The following is an 8,225-nucleotide window of genomic DNA, read 5'->3' as shown; positions in this document are numbered from 1 at the left end:
GCTTTGACTAATGATTTAAAACCTGTCTATGCATTTTTTTTCGAAAACAAAAGCATTAGCTATATTTATTACATTGATGAATCTCGTATCATGGATCAAAATAAATTATAAAAATCTGTCCTTATTTCTTCAAAACGTATTGTTTTCGTTGGTCTCATTTCTGAAACTGAGATGGAAAAATAAATAAAATTATCTCCCTTGAGAAAATAATTCTTCAACAGATGTGTATTTTGTATTATGTATTAGTCTTGTTATACATCATTGTACATGCTTTAAATGCAGATTCTATCGGACCAATACATTACAAGTACATTGTAACATAGAGAGAAATAAAGTGTAAGCACTGAATAGTTGTAATATAGACTTGACTCTGAAAAGAGTAAAACATTGCAATGTGTTGGTGGGTTATCAATAACAATCTGAAAATGGATAAATTAATTATAAGACTCATACAAATATTTGTTGGATTAAGATAGATGCTTCATTCTAAAACTGGGCTTCCGAATTTAAAAGACAATTTGATGATGGAAGATGGAGCTTGTCAGCATGCTCATTTTATATAAATTCCTTAGAATTGTTGGATATATTTTCTCTTTTAGGACATTTTTTAGTCACAAAAACCTGTCATATTGGTAAACGATCAGAAAATAAAATTGCAGTAGCTTATATTAATGAAATGGGAGGTATGCCATTATTGTCACTTGACAAGTTTGCTGCAGAGATTTGGGCTTGGTGTTCTTTCACACATGGATAATTCCATCACAGCTCAGTATATTCTACAAAGTGTAGGTATGAAGTAAACATCTTTGATATAATTTGTAAACATTTCTTTGTTCCAAACGTTGTTATGTTTACGTTTGAATTTTCAGATCCCTATATTTGCATCGTGGGCATTTGACCCACAAGCTACTTATGTTGTTGCTTTTACTGTTTCATGGTCTAATTTTGGACCATATATTTTCCCACTTTTCACTTTATCGGGGAAAATGTTAATGTAAATTATTAGTGACACAGTTGAGAATGTATTTTGATTATTCCTTTCGCACAAACATGACAAAGATGGTTTTCTTTGTTAATACCAATGTTAATTTATTTTTCAGTTAAAATGTCTCTCAACACAAATATTTAATAATGATGTCGCATACAGGAGAATGCCACCCATTACGAAAGAGACTTAATTGAACCGTGTATATTGTATCCGGAAATCTCTTATTTATAGAGGATTTTCAGAATCATATGCACATGTCATCATTGCATCTTTTAGACCTTTGACAATCAACAAGGTTTCCGCTGGCGGTCGTGCGGAAAAATAATAATTGTGGTGAATAAAATTCTTCATTGTCGAAAGAATTTGGCGAGAGAAATATATAACGATTTGTTTTCAACCAGATTATTTATTTACTTTTTTCGGATTTCTCCTGCTTTACCTGATCGATCGGAAAATACTCGGAATTCACCTTGAACTCAGATTTTGACAGAAAACCAATACCCAGGTGATTGCTTTTTCAAGCTATGGACAAGAATGGACTAATTTATAAAGGTGTTGGTTGTACATATATTGTTTGACAAAATGATATGTTAAATGGCGTCCGTCACATGTCACATAAAGGATGTATTAATCAATTTGAGACGCACGTGCTTGAAGCAAACTTTTAATGACAGTCAAGAAAAGACAACTGTTTTTATGAAGAAAAATGTTCAAAAGCAAGATTTATAACTTTATCCTTTGACTTTAAATATATAATTGATTTGAGTCGTTTAAGTGATACACGTGTTTCAAGCGTAGTTTTACTTCTCCACTTTATCATTTACAATGGTCTAGAGAAGAAAACTGTCGTTATGAAGAAATGTATACAAAAGATTGGGAAGATTTGGGAACAACCCCTCGAATGAGAGTAACACTTCAATGAAATGACTACACTTTAAATGGGGGATCATTTTTTGTTGTAAAAATAACACTTCAAAGTACAAAAGGGCACATATTTTAATTTTGAAGAAACTTTCCCAAAGACTGTACATCTTTCTTGTATTATATGGTAAGACATGTCCAATAATTTTGTTATATTCCGGGACTTATATCATAAAAATAAAATTCTTCCCTTTAAAAGTAAATGTTTAGTTTTTATTCATTACAATGTAGACTCTAGATCAATTAAAGAGAATAATCATAGACAACAATTGGGCAAAATCATCTTATTTAGGGGAGGTAGAAAAAAAGGGAAATTTAAAAAAAAAATATAAATATGTTACTTGTCGAAAAAAATAATAAAGTGGCGAAAAATATATTGTTTTGGCATACGAGGTGGCGAAAAATATAATAATATAACCCTGACAATCAAGTAATACCAATATGCTTGGAGGAAATTCATTATTTGGTACGCTCAAAGGAAACCCCACAATGTTTGACAATCTGAGAAGGATGTAAAAGATTATTTATTTTATTAGAAAAACAGTTCGTATTCAGTGTGAAATACTCTTTGGTCTATGTTGACACAGAACTGTAACATTTGGTTTTTGTTGAACATATGTTAAAAAGTTGTTTCAACCTTAATCCACTGAGAGCAAGATACTCTTAAACTGGGTATATGAATTTAGTACCATCTTTTTGAAGCTTGGTACATATGTTCCGAAACATAAGAGTATTTGACAGGTTTATTTTTAATAGTTAAATCTTCATATAACCCTTCTGGTTAATTGTCACGTTATTTTTTTAAAAAGACACTTCCAAAGGTCATTTTATTACAGATTAATGATAACAAGATTAACTAAATCAAATAAGCAGTTTCAAAGTAAATTTCATCATTAGTCAACTTTATTAGAAACGCATTGTATACCACTGGTCATTACTGATATGGTATAACGAGTGAATGTCAAAATGTCGACTTGGGAAGAAAACGTCCAAAAAATATATATTACATAAGAGGTCAACCGTTTTACTATAAACTGACATTAAAGTGCAAGATAGAGAGTCTTATTACAGTTAGAAGTTCAGAATGTTGTTACTTATATTTGTTTTTTGTTTTTAAAAATGACCGAAGAATGATCCAGGACCTCAACAAAGCTATGGTACCATGTTTAAGTAAATTTCACTCTGCGGATACATGCATAAATACAATTAACGATACAAACTTATGATTTTTAAATTATAATACATGTTCATCAAAGTTTTCTAATGCATATTATTGCAAAAAAATACCTATTCGGTTCAAATAATTATACATGGTCGGGCCTGTAAATAACCAAACGAGTATTTACTCATATTGTCGGACCATATGCGTACGGTCTGACCATACGCAGGTGGTCGGACCGTATGAGTATACGAATAGGGTCATGACCACATTCGTATGGTCAAAATACCCATATGGTCCGGAACATATCCGTTGGAGGATTACACTTCGAAGACTGTGTTTTTAAAACTTGTGCCTTTAGTTGCTTTGAGTTAATCTGCTAGGGCATAATCTATATCAGCTGTTGATTAACTTTGTATGCCTCTAAGTCAGAGACAAGGCACTATAGTTTTTCATATACAGGAACTTTTGGAAACTTCTATACCTGGTTTAAGTCTGCCTAACGTGGTGTTTAAGGGTTCTGATGAACCAGACTTGTGCGTTGTTCAGACAATGATTCATTTAGTTTCTCGTACAAAAGATGTCAGGAAAACATCTAGTTTTCGCTTATTTTCTCTCAACTTTTCGTTAAGTTTTTACATTATCTAGATGGCTGAAGACAGTTTTTCTTTAGCAGGCATTGATAAATATTCTAAAGCTCACTTATTAAGATGTGCCTCTGCTTCAGCTGCATTAGCTTCAGAATGTTCTATTAAAGATAGTATAGCAACAGTTAATTTGACTTGTGCTAATACATTTAATGTGTTCTATGACACGGATTTAAATAATACTGGCACAAAGGAATTTTCTTCTGCTGTAATTACTGGATGATCTTTGATTGTTCATATTTTATTAAATGGTGCATTTGTATAATTTTTGTTTTTAATTTGTGTGTACACTTTAAACATGCAAATTTATTATTGAGACCGAAAGACGCAATATGTATAAGAATGTTCTTTCATCCAAGAATATTTTGGATGTGCAGGATAACAAACATTCTTAAAATATGAGCCTGATGAAGTATCAGTCAGACCCCACTCTTTTCCTAAGGGTTTTTGGTCGACGCAAGTATACTCTAAATTATGACGAGTTATCATGGAACAGGTGTTTATATACCAGGGTCAAGGTCACTTGCTATCTTCGGTCTGGTGGTTATAGTTTGTTTCTTGAAACATAGTTAGTACATGTTAACTTCACCCATAATATAGTAGTTTAGCACATTCATTACTGTCGAGCCTAAGGCTCATATTATAAGAATGACCTTTATCCTGCACATGATATGCTTGGATGCAGTAATATTCTAATCTATACATAATACATATTCATATACATTTTTAATATCCACATAAAATGTAGATTCTTTATTGTTGAATCTTATACTGTAATTCATTTTTATATATTCTACTATTTATAACAAGAATGACATCAATAAAAGAAGGGAAGTTCTGAAAGTGGGCGCGATGGAAGGGTAAATCCCGTTTCAACCAGAAAATTGTGATTTTTTTAATTTTTTTTCCTTTAACACACAAAAATGCTCACGTCACGAAAATGACTACACATCGATGCGTATTTATAAATGCCGAACAGCTAAACAAAACACAATTTTTAGCATGATTTCTACTGGCCGATATTTTTTTTAAAACGGAGATCAAGGTGATTTGTGTGTTCCTATATTTACTGAAACTGTGTATGTGTATTATATAACATTACCCTTTTAAGTAGTATTAACAAAATGTTGATTCATGTTTTTGTTTTATTTTTTTTATTTTTTTTGGCGGGTTTACATTGTGTACAGTGGACTTCTGAATCTTGTATAAATTAGAAATATTCCACTGTACGAAAGATATTTTAAAGAAGAACGATAATTAAATTGGTATTTGTGCATACACTTGTACATAAAAAAAACCGCAGACTATCGGTTAAATGGTTAACGAAACATCCTGCATACTTGTTGTAATTACCGTTCTAAGCCGCGATGCCAGTACAGTATATAACGTTCTTTCTGTAAAACAAATGATTTCTGATTAATAAAGAAAGCAATAAAAAGCAGGAGATCAATTGATTACAAAAAATACAAAAAAACACAGCTTTTGAGCTTAAGTCACAAAAGCCTTCATTACTTTATATGCTTTACGTGTATGTTTAATTTTAAAAATTACCTTTGATTGGTTGAGTGTTATCTCGCCGTCTAAATTAACTTACGTTTCAAAATTAAATGTAACATTTATGATGACATTCAAATGCACAGGGGCATAAATGAAAACTCAATATATAATCTAATAAAAATGTTATTATAAGTATTATATGTTTCATATAGTAATGTTGTTGACCGTGCTCACACTGTTTAAATATAACAACGTGCTATAATCGTACACGAGGAAACCCCATTTACCTCAATCTGAAATCGATCGGGTGAACTATGTGATTTGAAAAACTTTTGTATTGAAGTGTTTATTTAGTTATAATACCATATTTAAAAACACCTAATTCAAGGTTGTTAAAGATATATTTATGAATAGATTGGTAGTACAAGTTTCACAACAAATATAGACCAAACAGTATTCAATACATTTCAAAATTGATCCATCAATTCTACTTGTTGACAAATGAAGGCTATCAGTCATCTAAAAAAAACTATGACTGTGACTTTGATCTGTTAAATGTCTTAGTTAACAATACACGAACAAAATAGTATTTGATAATTGAATTAGGATATAATTCACATTTATTTTGGTTTTGCAATAACCGCCCAAAATCGTGACTCAGATTGTATAATAAGATTATGTCTATCACATGTATTGTTGGATTTTTTTAAAACTATACTTCATAATGTTTATGTAAAAATATCAGGATTTTGACCGGATAATACAAAGGTGAAAATCTAGGCTATCTAATAAATCAGTAAAGACACCTGCTCATGGAGACAAACAAAACATTCATTTATATGACAGCAACCTGAATTGTATTCAAAAATTGTAAAGGCCATGTAAAGATGTACGTGTTTGTCTCATTTCTTTTTGACCAACTATCAAAAATAATTAAAAAAAAATCACAACATACATTTCCTTTTTTTACTAATACCTGTAACGTTTTCTGTTTGTGAGGTCATGACAAAGTATTACATATGTAAAATGTTTAAGACAATGCATATGTATATATAACGTGCGACAGAACAGGCAGTATGTTTAATTCAATATCATTGGCTTATAGGGTTTTACAGTGGATTGCAACCCTTTCAACAAACAGGGTCAATCTCACCTTCAACTAAGTCGGTCATGATTATCTCGAAATAACATTTTTTTTTCCTTTTCTAACCTATGTTGTCATGTGTTATGACACATAAGTTTAAATGTGCTGGTATTCGTTAAAGATACCATACTTTTATCATTCAAGAGTCAACTAGGTACGTTATGCATGTATTTTCTTTATATCTCCGTCATGGTGGGGCATACATGTATTTGAATGAGCATCTATTATATTTAACAATTTGTATCTCTCAATCGAATAAACAACCACAAAGACAACTAACAAATATCCGTGCAACGAAAACAGTGTAGTGTTAGCTGCGTTGTTTTCCACTAGTTATTAGTCTACTGTGTTTAAACAGCACTAAAAGCGACAATACAATTTTCTGTTTCTACTTACTACACATTTATCTTAATTCCTATGTTGTGACATGTGTTTATGTTCCAAACCATATGGGTATTTTTACTGTATGCGTATACTCGTAGGTCCGACTATAACCGTACGGGCGGACTATATGAGTATACTCGTACGGTCTGGTAAGAGCTGGATCTTAAATGTATTTGCTCCAGTATGGGTTAATTGTAGTTGAACATATCTGCAATTGGCCTTTTCTACATGTACAAATGTAAAAATGTAATAAATATTATTACAGCTAGATAAAGGGTAAACGTGTATATTCAAATGTCTATTTGAGTCCTTCTTACACTTTTGAGTCCTTTTTGTAGTTCAGTTCGTAAATATTCTCGACACAAAATTATGAGTATTTACAAAAACTACATCTCAATGAGTGAAAGTTATTCCCATGAAATATTCTAAACTCAGGAGATGAACAGATTAAAATAACATGTCTTTATTAAAAGTTAAAATTTTATATAAAGGCAACAGTATTATAACGCTGTTCAAAATTAAACAATCGATAGAGAGAAAAAACTAAACTACAAACTACAAGTGATACAAATGTAGAACGCATCAAATCAAATATAAGAGAACTAGAACACAACAGAAACACAACTTTAAAATGTAACACACGCAAAAACGAACTATAATATAACAATAGCCATTTCCTCGACTTCGTACAGGACATTTTAAGATTAAAAAGGTGGGTTAAATCTGTTTTTGTGGCATGCTAAACCTCCCACTTTAATGTCAATGTAAGTTATAACATTACAATGACAACACTACATGACGGGACTGTAATACAAATAAATGGTTTTTTTTTAAGTTTTTATTCAATTTACAATTCAACTTTCAAAACTGATTCGATATATCAGTTATCTTGATCAACATGATCAATACAATAAATTATAGGCAAGTAGTAAAATTGACCAACTTCTTAAAAATAGTACGGTCCATTTATTTGTAAATACGTACAATGTATATGGTCCTGAACATTTATAAATGGGAAGTTTATAAATGAATCTTTTTTGTAAAATTGTTTCAAAACAAAGATACAATGCATTATGAAGTCGACGATAAGTGTAGGCATTCTTGTGTTACTGATTGCTGCTTACTTTTTAAAACGTGCCCAAAATGGATTATCATTTATGTAACCGACAATAAGCGACGTGATAGCTTACGCCATTTAGTGACTTCCTGCATTTAAGAGAAACAGATATGATAATATGTAATATTTGCTAACTGGGTGGAGTTCAATATCGTAGCAGCTATGTAGTGCCACTTTGATGTTGACTATTGATCGTGTTCCGATAGACTACTTGCTACATAGAAATTGTTAACATTTTTCGAAGGGATGCTTTAACTTCAACAATTGGAACTATTGATTTATCAGCTTCTTTGTAAAAGTTAGCAACATCGTTAAGAAAATCATGATTGATCATGCAAGTTCTGATATATTGTAACAACTAAGAAATA

This window comes from Mytilus galloprovincialis, chromosome 12 (assembly GCF_965363235.1).
Source record: "Mytilus galloprovincialis chromosome 12, xbMytGall1.hap1.1, whole genome shotgun sequence".
NCBI lineage: Eukaryota > Metazoa > Mollusca > Bivalvia > Mytilida > Mytilidae > Mytilus > Mytilus galloprovincialis.
The sequence above is the reverse complement of the archived record's forward strand: the minus strand, read 5'-3'. Positions refer to the sequence as shown.